The sequence below is a fragment of the Budorcas taxicolor genome, chromosome 10, assembly GCF_023091745.1.
Source record: "Budorcas taxicolor isolate Tak-1 chromosome 10, Takin1.1, whole genome shotgun sequence".
Lineage (NCBI taxonomy): Eukaryota > Metazoa > Chordata > Mammalia > Artiodactyla > Bovidae > Budorcas > Budorcas taxicolor.
Genome location: NC_068919.1, coordinates 69059686 through 69073025, shown reverse-complemented (window position 1 = coordinate 69073025; position 13340 = coordinate 69059686). Strand labels below are relative to the sequence as shown.

Here is a 13340-nt window from a genome sequence, read left to right as displayed (position 1 = left end):
GTCACTCAGTCATGCCAGACTCTTTGTGACTCCATGAACTATAATAGCCCGCCAGGTTCCTCTGTCCATGGGATTTCCCAGGAAAGGATACTGGAGTGGGTTGCCATTTCCTTGTCTCATCTTCTTATGCCTAGAAGAGCACTAAACTAATTAACAGAGACATTTGCTTCTTGTGACTAGCAGCAGACTTCTACTGAGATGTGTGCTTGATTATACTTACCCCCTTCACCAAAATCATATATTTGCTGACCTCACCTCCTACCTATTTGAAGCAGTTCCTCAGAATTATCTGCAAGGTTGTCTCCTGGGCTATATTCCTCAGTAACTCCAAATAAGATTGAACTCACAGCTTTCATATTGGATGGTTGTTTTTTCTTCAGTGAACGAAACTTTGGCTGATGGGGGGTAGTCTTAGATGTGCCTTGTTAAAAGATAGAATGAACAGATTAAACTGGAACATTGACAAAAAGAAGGCTGAAGTAGTGTCATCAGGAAGGCTTTAGACCCCCGGATGCTTTTAGATGAGGTAAGGATAGACCTCTAAGCGAGTTATTAAGGGAAGAAAACTCTAGGTCTTCGGAGACAAGCGTCTTACATTTTCAGTGTGACTCTGTGGATTCAAGTCCTAAAACCTCAGCCTACTAGCTGTGCCGCCAGTGAAGGCATTTAGTCACTCCCTGCCATCTCTTATCTATACAATGGAAATAGTAAAATCCCAATTTCAGAAGACGACTGTGAGGATTAAATGCAGTGACACAATAAAGAACCTGGTGCTTAGTCAGCTTTTAGTCACTGTTAACTGTTTCTATTTGGCACAACAGAGTTGCAGAGGCTCTGGTTATTTAAAAGACAAACTAAACCTCAAAAAAAAAAAAAAAAAAAAAAAGGAAAAAAGATAGTGCTGAAGGAATTAACACACCATAGGAAAAAAATGCTAGTTTCTCCAGCAAGAGAATGCCTCAGGCATTTACAGTTCAATGACTAGGTACTATTTCTAATCATCATCTCATTTAGAATTATAATGAAGAATGTTGGGAATAATTAACCCCATTCTGTAGTCCCAGGAGCCTGTCATTGCAGGTAGGAAGGATTAGGTACCAGCTCTGTTAGTCCTGGCATGTGAGCGCATTTATTTCCTCCAGTGATACCATGTCATCCTGCCTCTCTTTTCAGGCAGGTTCAAAAAGTCCCCCACCCCCTCTACAGTGGCAAGGAGCATTCGTCTCATGCTTGATAACACTTTCACAGTCAGAGAATAGCAGCAGCTCCTGAAACATCCAGCCCTTTTAAAAGCTTAGGAATGACAACAGCCACGAGTGAGCGTCTCTTTAGAGCCAGACGTGGTAAATCCTCTCTCTTCGGAGCTGCCAGCCTGGAAGCCCACTCCCTCCTTTGTTAGAAATTCTAGTCACAAAAACCTACAATAAAATGCTGCAGGCACATCAATAAAGGATATAATGAAATCAGATGAGTCTTGTTCCTTACATTTACATGCAAAGTATATCAAAGGAGCATCCAGTTTGTTCCTGAGACCAATACAATGGATTCTTTTGTGTAGGAGGAGGGAAGATATATGAAGCTGAATGAGGAAGCAATTCCAATTAAAAGGGCTGTGTTTAAGGCTCCGAAGACAATGCAGCCTTTGCTAGACACTTAGCTATTAGAAGTATCTGGCTGCTGAGGTGGTTTTATGGTGATTGGATGAGAGCTGGGTGGAGAGGAACACAGCAGCACCGCCACAGGGCCCCAAGTTCCAGGTCACACTGCTTCCCTTCCAGCTCATTCCTGTGTGACCTCAGGGCCACAGGACCTGCCCTAAAGGGCTGCTATGAGGATTAAACAAAATAAAGCATATAAACCCTCTCTGGCTGTGCCAGGCACATGCTAAGCTTTCTATGATGTTTGCTATTATTGTTATGAGTTCCTCTGACTCAGCCCCACACAAAAGCTGGCAAAGGCTGGAATCACCCAGATGACAAGTGACTGGGACCCTGGAAGGGCCTGCCCTTGAGGCCACGTGCTATGTGATGAAGGGCAAGTTGTCTCCTGGTACAAAGGCCTCTTAAAATCAGCAAGTATTGGACAGCTCAGACATGCACCACTGGAATTAGCTTGCCTGTTTCCCACACACTTTTCATGTTTTATAGCTTTATAATCAGACACTTGGGAGATGCCAACTTGGAGACAGATTATTCCCTCTGGCAGGCTGTCTGCAATTTTTCTCCAGAATCTCCATTTGTCTTAAATGGGAGCCACCTTCTTGAAAGTGAGTACTCAGGCTGCCTCGTGCAGCTCAGATCTGAGAGTGAAATAGAGCCATCTATTCGTCTATGTGGGAGGACACATCTATGGGAATCGGGATTTCTCTTTCGGCTCTTTACCCCTTGCTGGATCACCAAAGTGCCTCTGGAATTTCCTTTAGCGCAGAGATCCCAGATATTCTTGGTTCTGGAACTTTCAGTGCTATTCTTCACTGACCTTATTAAAAGGGTAGTAATTTTCAGTTGGGAAACGACAGTAGCACAGTCCCCACTGCAGTTGTTGCAGTAAGAAAGAGGAAAATGTTTTCTTTTTTCTCTTGCCCTTTTCTGAACGTTTTTTTTTTAACTGTTCCTGATCTGTAAAGACTAACAAAGATTAACCCGATATGATAGTCACATCCTGTGTTGGGTGCTCACCTTTCCAGCACTCTTTGCAGACCACTTGGTGCTTCCCAGGTGGTGCTAGCGGTAAAGAACCCAGCGGCCAATGCAGGAGACATTCCGTGGGTTGGGAAGATCCCTTGGAGGAGGAAATGACAGGCTATTCCAGTATTCTTGCCTGGGGAATCCCATGGACAGAGGAGCCTGGCAGGCTATACAGTCCATTGGGTCGCAAAGAATCAGACATGACTGAAGCAACTTAGCACGCACACACACCTCGTGGTGCTTCTCCTTTCCCTTTATGTAACAGAAAGGAGGCCACAGTACAGTTCAAGAAAGACAATGGACCTAACTGGCAAGCTACCTGATGCAAGTCTATGACTGTTTCTAAAACGTTAGAGGAAGAAGAGTACAAGATCCTTACACGTTTGCTCCTCATCACCAGCCCGACTGTGAGCCCGTATCTGTATACCTCGATTTCTTATGGAAGCCGGCGGGGGGGGGGTGGGGTAGTGGGGTGGGCACAGTCTCCCCTCCGTTGGCTGATGATTAAAAGCCACCTTTCTATTTCCTCCAAACTCTGTCTCCGTATTTTTTATTTGCCTTTGGTGGACAGAGAAAGCCAAGATTTTTGGCGACATCACAGTGAGTCACTTTACAAAGCATAGATGCAGTTGTCACTCTACAAAGCACAGGATATGCACCTGGATACTCATTTCAGATATGGGCTTTGATATTGTCGAGACGTAAATGGGCCTAAATCACAGTGCCTCTCAGTTGGGAAAGCCCTGAGGAATATAACACATGAAGCCATCACTCTTCTAGTGACATTTTAAAACCAGTCGTGAAGAAAGAGAGAGACAATGGAAAGACAGGGCTGCAAAGGGGGCTTTCTTTCCATTTGTAATATTCCATTTCTGTAAGAAAAAGGATCTAGAGCAATTATGGCAAAATGTAAGTATTTGTTAAATCTATGTGTTGAGCACAAGTATTTATGTCACTTGGCTGTGTATATATTTTCAAGTATTTTTAATAATTGTGTATATTTTGAAGAAAGAGCAGTAGAGTTTTTGGCACCTAAAAAGAGAGGGGTCTCAACTCAGAACAGCCAAGGAAAAACAAACAGAGTAAGTGAGGAGTTGCTCAAAGCTTCCATCAAGGTGGGTTTCCGAATGATGCTGGAGGGCGCAGCTCATGTGAAGAAAGCGGCCAATCTGTTTTCAGTTGTTGTTCAGCTGCTCAGTTGTGTCCGACTCTTTGCGACCCACGCACAGCCAGGCTTCCCTATATTTCACTGTCTCCTGGAGCTTGCTCAGCCTCATGTCGACTGAGTCGGTGATGCCATCCAACCATTACATCCTCTGTCGTCCCCTTCTCCTCCTGCCTTTAAGTTAAAGGAGTAAAAAAGACTTGGCAGGTGGCTTGGGTCAGGGGAACCGCTCTTTAACTCACCAGCAGGGGCTCAATTCAAAGTGCTCTCCTTTTTTCTCTGACTTCAGTGAGGTATGAAACACAAATTTAAATGATTTAACAAGTAGGTAACAACAACAACAACAAAAATTGTTTGGATCCTAGTCAGTTTAGACAAAATGGTGCTGAAATGGGCAGTAGTTTTAAAAACCCTCATTTTGAAAATGTAGGCTGGCAAAACCAAGAAAAGTTGCCACCAGAATACAAATTCAAAATTGAATTGTTTTGTTTCTTCATGAAGGGGAAAAAAAATCAAAACAAAGAGGAAAAACCCAAGTAGGATGAATGAATTCAGTGTTCAACTAATCATGAAACTGCCTCCCAAAATGGGCTCACTTAGCAAACATGGAGACTAAACACTCTCCATGGTCAAGCGGAATATCAAAGAATAAATGTGCTCCCTGCACAGAAGTAGGCTGTTGTGAGGAAAATGAAATCTGAAAAGCCATAAAGTGTTGATTGTGGGGAATACAAGTCATAGAAGACCTTCATGTCATTTACCTGTGATAAAAATTTCAGGTTAAGTGGCAAGATAAAGAATAACACCGTGAGTCATCTTTATTCATGAAAAAGTCCTTAGACAAGGATTTCTCTGACACTGTAAAAAAAGACTGTCTCCAATCAGACCTTTCCTTCTGCCTAAAACTGACCATATAATAAGAAACAGTTACACGAAACTGTCCAATGTGGACCTGCACACGTCAGTTTCTAGAGTCTTTTCCATAGTCATGGCCCTAATATAAACTGTAAACTGATGCAAAAGGAAACTGTTTCTGTTTCAACCCACAAGTATATTTTAACTTTTGTTGTTGTTCAGTCACTCAATCGTGTCCGACTCTTTGCGACTCCATGGACTGCAGCACGCCAGGCTTCCCTGTCTTTCACTATCTCCCAAAGTTTGCTAAAACTCATGTCCATTGAGTCAGTGATGCCATCCAACCATTTCATCCTCTGTCTGCTCCTTCTCCTCCTGCCTTCAATCTTTCCCAGCATCAGGGCCTTTTTCAGTGAGTTGGCTCTTTGTATCAGGTGGCCAAAGTGTTGGAACTTAAGCTTCAGCATCAGTCCTTCCAATGAATTCAGTGTTGATTTCCTTTAGGATTGACTGGTTTGATTTCCTTGCTGTCCAAGGGACTCTCAAGAGTCTACTCCAGCACCACAGTTCGAAAGTATCAGTTCTTTGGTGGTCAGCCTTCTTTGTGGTCCAACTCTCACATTCATACACGATTACTGGAAAAACCATAGCTTTGACTATACAGACCTTTGTCAGCAAAGAGATGTCTCTGTTTTTTCAATACACTGTCTAGGTTTGTCATAGGTTTTATGTAATTTCCAACATATTGTGACTGAGAAGACAAATTGCTGGAGGCCAAAAGGATGAGATGGTTGAATGGCCTCACCAACTCAATGGATATGAATGCAAGCAAACTCCGGGAGACAGTGAAGGACAGGGAAGCCTAGGGTGCTGTAGTCCACGTGTGCATGCTAGGCCGCTTCAGTCGTGTCCAACTCTTCTGTGACTCCATGGACCAGAGCCTTCCAGGTTCCTCTGACCATGGGATTCTCCAAGCAAGAATACTGGAGTGGTTTGCCATGCCCTCCTCCAGGGGATCTTCCCACCTCAGGAATCAAACCCGTATCTCTTATCTCTCTTATTATTATCTCTTATCTTAACCCTGCATTGGCAGCTGGATTCTTTACCACTACAATCACCTGGGAAGCCTGTGCTACAGTCCATGGGGGTCGCAAAGAGTCGGACAAGACTTAGTGACTGAACAAAAACAAACCTCATATATGTGTTTTCAGACCATAGAGATTAAACAAGACTTATCCTTCCAAAACTACCAAAAGGACCCAGAGAGACACATGGCTATTTTTTTAATATAATTTAAAAGATTATATTAAAACAAACACAGAGATTCTGTTTGTTAGGGTGTTTTGGGTTGCAGAAATCAATTTAAGTTAGTGAATGCACACCAAGGGAACATTTTATAAGGATACAGGGAGACCCAAGGTTGAGAACACATGAGACCTCGGAAGCAGCCATCACTCATCACTGTGTCTCTCTGAGAAACGGCTTTGTCTTCTTGGAAGAAGAGCTTTCTTCGCTACTCAGTCCCCATGATGAACAGGAAAAGGACATCTATAGCTTGCAAGCCCACAAGTTTTAAAGTACCTGTCATTCCACAACTGCTGGCCTCTGCTCACACTCCCTTATCCTCACACACCCACTTCATCTTGGATTCCCTCACTTAACTCCAAATATGTGGTTAAGGGATGTTCACTGGTCTAGCTTGAACTACGAGTCTGTGGCTAGCACGTCAGATCGCACAGCTGCTGAGAGTAATCCCAGTAGGTCTCCAGAGAAGAGGATGTGTCAAATGACCTATGAATTTCACTACGCATATGCTGCAGAGCAGAATGCCTTCATGCAAAATATTAATTGAATGCCTCCTCTGTGCTTGACGCTTTCTGGGGTTCCGGGGGAACAACAGTGAACAAAAAAAGAGACAAAGTTTCTCCACTCAGGAAGCTTAGATTCCACTGAGGAAGGAAACGATAAAGAAATACTCAATAAAATACCTAACGTATCTGTTGGTTGTAAGTACAGTGAACAGCAGTAATGGCGAGCTCGGACATATTTAACAACCAGCTCTCTGGAAGGCACTTGATGATTTCTGTGGTATTTATACCACACTACAGTGACAGTCTGTGGGGTCGCAAAGAGTCAGACATGACTGAAGCGACTTAGCAGACACGCACGGTGACTTTCAAGCTCTCAGTGTGATATCCCTGATCATGGACTTGGGAGGAGATGAGCTGTAACGCACTATTGCAAGTAGCCCCACCATAGACAGACACAAGGGATATAACCTCAAAGCACAGATGAGAGTAAAACACAGTAAAAGAACTAGGATGTTATGAGTTTTTAGGATCTATTACTTTTGTTTTTAACATAATTAATTTCATTGTAATTTGAATTATTTAATTTTTAGTGATGGCTTTGTTTAATAACTAGCTCACAGAATTCCAGAAAATTTTATCATCTGTTCTCACAGGCCAGTATGAGCCAGATCCAGGACACCACTGGAGGTAAGGAAAACAAAACAGAGTGAGGAGGGGTGGTGTTCCAGATAACTGGAACCGCTGTGTAACAAACCACCTCAAGACTTAGTGGCTTGGAATGAGAACTGTTCTACTACATCTCATAATTTTGCAGACCAGACAGGGCCAGATGGGGGAGTCCTTCTAGTCAGTGGTGTCAACTGGCAGATGGACTCGTCTTGAAGGTCCAGAGTGTCTGGGGCCTCACTGGGGGTGACCAGAAGCCTGGGCTAAGCTGGAGCTCTTGAGTGGAGTGCCTCCACTTTACTTGAGCATGGCAGCCTCAGGTAATCAAATCCAGGACTCCCAGAGAAACTGTTCTAAGAGGCAGGAAGTGGAAACTGTCAGTCTCCTAAGGCCTGGGCCTGGAAACTGTCCCAGCACCACATCTGCCATATTCTGTTGCTCAAAGAAACCACAGGACCTGCCTACATGTAAGTGACAGAGACCCTGTCTCTCCACAGGAAGGGGATCAAAGAACGTGCGGCCATCCCTAGTCCACCACAGAGAGGGAATAGTAGTGTCACGGAGCTCTGATATTTTAAAGATGGTGGTTGGGGAAGACTTTTCTACTGAGGTGATTTTTTTTTTTTCTCTTAAGAACCAAGCCATATGAACAAACAACATGTGCATATGAGCTATTGAGTCCAGGTTTTGGCAGTAATTCTGACTAAGTCCTTAGACCCCGCTCTGCCATAAGTGGGGACTATCTGACAGTGAGCACTTAAGAGGCACTTCTTACTACCCAGGTGAAAGACACCAAAGTTCAAAGAACCTAGGCACCTACTCCCAGACGCCAAGCAAAGCCTTGAATACTGGTCAGTAGGAGAATGTAACCTGAGCCCAGTTCTTCGACACAGATCTTCTATTTAAAAGTTCAGTGCTTCTTCTTTGGGCTTCCACTATGGCGCAAATGGTTAAGAATCTGCCTACAGTACAGGAGACCCAGGTTCGATCCCTGGGTCAGGAAGATCCCCTGGAGTGAGGGAATGGCAATCCATTCTGGTATTCTTGCCTGGAGAATTCCATGGACAGAGGAGCCTGGTGGGCTACAGTCCACAGGGCACAAAACTTTTTCTAATCAGTGTTAGCACATGATTTAGCATTTGACACTTTCCTTTTATAAAATGCACATATTTTATAAGAATGTAAACTCCTTAGGAGAGACTTACTTTTACACTTCTCCAGGGCTGCTGTATACAGTAGTGCAGTTGGTACACTACGCAAGATATTACCAGGTTTAGAGTATGCACTTGGCCTGCTAGGCTCATGCTGTGGGGCAGGACCACACTGTCTCAGAGGAATGGGTATCTTTTTCTGTTCCTACGAAATAGCAGCAAGTGGTAGCCCTGTACTTCTCTTACAAAAGTGTACTTTGTGTAACATAGTGCTGGGCATGCCTCTGAAGGATCCTGGGGTTGGGGAGGGGGGTAGAGTGAATGATTAATAGCATTCAGATTCCACCAGAAGTGTGTCTTATGGACATGCTATGATTGTCTACTGCTGTATAATGAACCACCCCAAACCTAGTGAACAATATAGATCTTCAACTGGAAACTTCCTTTGGTTCTGACTCTGTGTGACCATATGGACTGCAGCCAGCCAGGCTGTCCATGGGATTCTTCAGGCAAGAATACTCGAATGGGTTGCCATTTCCTCTTCCAGGGGATCTACCTGACCCAGGGATCAAACCTGCCTCTTTTGTCTCCTGCATTGGCAGGTGGGTCCTTTACCATTAGTGCCACCTGGGAAGACCCTCATCAATATAATAGCCATTTTATTTGCTCACAGATGTTTAGGGTCAGGAATTTGGATGGGGCAGAGTAGGGGTATATTGTCTCTGTTTCATGATGTCTGGGGCCTCAGCTGTGAAACTCATTTGGGAGCTGGAATCATCTGCAGGTTTCCTTCCTTATATGTCTGGGATCAAGCTGAAAGGACTCAAAGGCCAGCCTCCACTGGGACTGTCAATAGGAGCACGCGCATGTGGCCTTCTCCTGTGACTGGGGTTTCCCACAGCTTGGTGGCTGGCTCTGAGATAGAGCACCAAAGGAGGGATGTCCACAAAGCAAGCCTTCTGAGAAAGCCCAGGGGTAGCTGCATGGCCTTCCAAGCCCAACCTCGGAAGTCACCATCTCCAAGACACATTACTGGCTGCAAGCATGTCACTGTGGCCAGCTTACACTCGAGGGCAGGGAAGTGAGACTGTGCCTCTTGATGAGGACTAGCATGTGGGATGAGAGATGTTGTTGTGGCCATCTTTGGAAAATGCAGCCTGCCACAGGGCACATCTCTTCAACAACCCAGTACCACCTGGGTTGGGAAGATCCCTTGGAGGAGGGCACGCAACCCACTCCAGCATTCTTGCCTCGGAAATCCCATGGACAGAGGAGCCTGGCAGGCTACAGTCCATGAGGTCACAAAGAGTCAGACAGGACTGAGTGACTAAGCACACACATACCACCAAAGAAATGGAGCTGCGATTGAGGGATGCAGCCTCCTAACCGCGCCCCTCCCCCAGCAACGACGATGCTGGTGCTGAAGGGCCCTCTGGGGCCAGGTACACAGGGACCGCATCCTGAGGCCAGCACCTGAGTCCCCAAAAGCCTCTCTCTTTGCAGTCAGAATGTGAGCTGAGCACAGGCCATGCTGGCAGCTTCAAATGCCCCAGCTTCTTTTCGCCCTTGGGCTTGGTGGTTATGCCAGGAGCCTGACAGGTTGAGGGTTTGCCTCTTTTTTTAATATGTGGGCCGCCAGCTAACTGTCAGAGTTATCAGGGCTCAGGCCAAAGCCAGATGTTCTTAACAGATGTGCAAAGCAGACAGTTCCCTTATTACATCTTTTAAAGTTGTCTGATGTTATATGATGGCTTTTTTAGTCTAATTTAGGGTTGAACACCCCTGGCAAGGCAATTGTAGCCATTTCCTCTATTTTAGTTCACACAAAGAAACCCAGCCTTGATTTCAAACCTTTTTTCTTTTTAACTAATTGGGTGGCCTTCTGCAGCTGGGCTATGGAAACCAAGGGAAATTTCAAACTGAAGATTATATATTATGTATATGTATATAGAGAGAGACAGTTGTGAAATGCATTCCTTCCAACCCACCCCTTGCCACTATTTCTCTCCATTAATAAGGATGCTCTAATCTGGCATAAGTAAGAATGTAAGAAATCACCAGACATAACTGCAAACGCATCATAGTGCTCTCTTTCGGCCTCTACCCTATCAGTTCTACCTGGATTTCATATCTGGAGGCTTTGAGGAAAAGTTCAGTAAAGCTACAGCTTAGTTACAGAGCATCACCAAATAATAAACACCAAGTCCACCCTTCCCCCGCCCCTTACCTCTGATCTGGCTTTGCTCCAGTTGTGATGTCTGCAGAATGAGCTGTCACCAGATCAGACTTCTTCAGGTCAGAAGTGGGAGGGAGCTGTACACCCACAAATGAAATGCCCCTGTGAACACAGGATTTGTTTCCTCTATCGAGTGCTATTTATGTGCTTATAAACACACAGCTTTTATTATTCAACTTATAAAACTCCACTGTTTAAAGTCTGCATTTAACTACATTGCACACTAACATCTGTGACAATGAGAAAGTGCACTAACATATCCCATTTCCCACCCTCCCATCACCACTACCTGCCCCCCACCTCCCCACCCCACCCCCACACCACGCCAATATGACAATGTACCCTCAAGGTTATAAAGTGCTAAGACTGAAACCAGGCATGCATAGGAGAAGAAATACTTATGAGAGGATACGAGAGTGACAATCAAATGTTTGTTAGGAGTGAGAATGAACTCTTTGTGGAGTTTGGTGAACCTTGGCCTGTGCTGAGCCCCTGCCTGGGAAAGGTCTAGGTGAGTGAGCTGACAGAACCCATGCGTGACTCACAGTGGGCTCCGACTAGGCCTGTAGTGCCCTAGGACTCAGTAAGAAATAAAACATGGAAGTAAATATTTTGTGACTAACACAAAGGCTGCATTCCATGGTAACAAGGTGACCCCAGAGCATCAAACATCCCTCCTGCCACCCACACCTCCCCACCCCACCAGCCAGAAAAGATGCAAAAGGCAAGCCAAGGCTCAGGGCTCTTCTGATCTGGGAAGTTCCTCCAGGGCTGGTAGATTCACTGAACTTCACGTCCACTTCAATCCATTAGAAACAGAGGCAGAGAGCTGCCAAAGCTGTAACTTTAATGTATGTGTAATGGCTGATTTTGTGGATCAGACTGGCTGGGTCACAGTACTCAGTCAAGCACCAGTCTAGAGGCTTCTGTCAAGTCATTTGTTAGATGTGATTAACATTTAACTCAGTAGACTTTAAGTAAAGTAGAATACTCTCTATCAGTGTGTGTGTGTGGAATCTCATCCAATTAGTTGAAGGTCTTGAGAGAAAGGTTGAGGCTCCCCACCCCAAGAAAGGATTCTGCCAGCAGACTGCCTTTGAACTTGAGCTGCAACATCAGGTCTTCCCTGGGCCTCCATGCAGATTTCAGATTGGTCATTTTCCAAACTCATATGAGCCAGTTCCTTAAGATGAATCCTACTCGTTCTGCTTCTCTGGAGAATCCTGACTCTATGTTATGTCTATACACTTTGCACTGCCTACTGCTTGATTAATTTATGTAGCAGGGACTGCAAGCTGCCTAATACCCATTTTTCTCTTCTTTCTTGGTGTCAGAATCCTAATTTTATTTAGGATGGTAATGTTCTAGCTAAAAGAGCATGTTTCCCAGTTTTCCTTACAGCCAGTGATGGCCCCATGATTTACCTCTGTCCAATGACAGGTAAGCATTGTTGATTAGGATTTACAGTAAAACTTCTTAAAAAAGAAGAAAGGCTATTGGCATGTACCCTCTCTCCGTTTTGGGGTTTTCTGTCTGGAACTCTGATGGTGGACTGAACTCACTGGCCATCTTGAATCACAAAACTACCCACTAGAAATGGCACAGCAGAAAAATACCAGCTCTGGACTGCCTACTCCCTTTTACTTGAAGAAAAACTAAACCACTATCCTTTAAAAACCACTATAATTCCGGTTTGTGAACAACAGTGTACTGTAATTCCAAACTGATCAGATAATACACAGAAGCTACAATAATTCAAAGCAAACCTCAACAGTCCTCAAACCCAGACCATCATTTATGGTCCAGCTTGTCTTATAAAATGGATAGTATTATTATTCCCACTTTACAGAAGATGAAACTAAGGTACAAAGAAGCGAAGTAACTTGCCAAGATCACATAATCAGCAAGTGCCTGTGCTTTGAACTTAGATCTAGTCAATTCTGGAATTTGAACTCTTTTTTTTCTTAATAAAATATGGAATGCTTCATGAATTTGCGTGTCATCCTTGCACAGGGGCCATGCTAATCCTCTCTATATTTTGGAATCTGCACTCTTAACCACAGTGCCTCCCAATGGTTAAGCTAAGAATAATGGGTGGAAGTCATGGGACACAGATTCCGGTTCAATATAAGGAAGACTCTTCTAAAAGGGAGCTATTCAATAACACCATAACTAGGAACATGTAATTAAAGACTGAATAACCACTATTAGGGTTTTCCAGGTGGCACTAGTGGTGAAGAATCCACATGCCAATGCAGGAGATGCAAGAGGCACAGGTTCGATCCCTGAGTCAGGAAGATGCCCTGGAGCAGGAAGTGGCAACCTACTCCAGTATCATCCAGTATTAGTCTATTTCAGTTCACCCAAGTCTACATGTGTGTTTTGACAGAATTAAGCACTCCATACTAGGAATTTTAAAAAGAAAGGAAAGGGTAGATTTAATATTAATGCTGGCACTATTCTAGTTCTTGACTTCCCCGCAGCTCAAACGGTAAAGAATCTGCCTGCAATGCAGTAAACCAGGGTTCGACCCCTGGGTCGGGAAGGGAACAGCAATCCACTCCAGTATTCTTGCCTGCAGAATTCCAAGGACACAGAAGCCTGGGGGAGGCCACAGTCCATGGGGTCGCAAAGAGTAGGACATGACTGAGCGACTAACACACACACACATTCTAGTTCTGGTTTGGGTAGTGGGGCGGAGGGACTCCATTTTATTTCTGTGTTTCATCACTTATGTATATGTTCCAATGTCTTTTAATATATATTAAA

General features: G+C 44.4%; 1 pseudogene; it reads right to left on the bottom strand.

Annotated features, from left to right (window-relative positions):
* Positions 1-12539: 12539 nt before the first annotated feature.
* Positions 12540-12637, bottom strand: LOC128054874 (uncharacterized; annotated as a pseudogene).
* Positions 12638-13340: the final 703 nt, after the last annotated feature.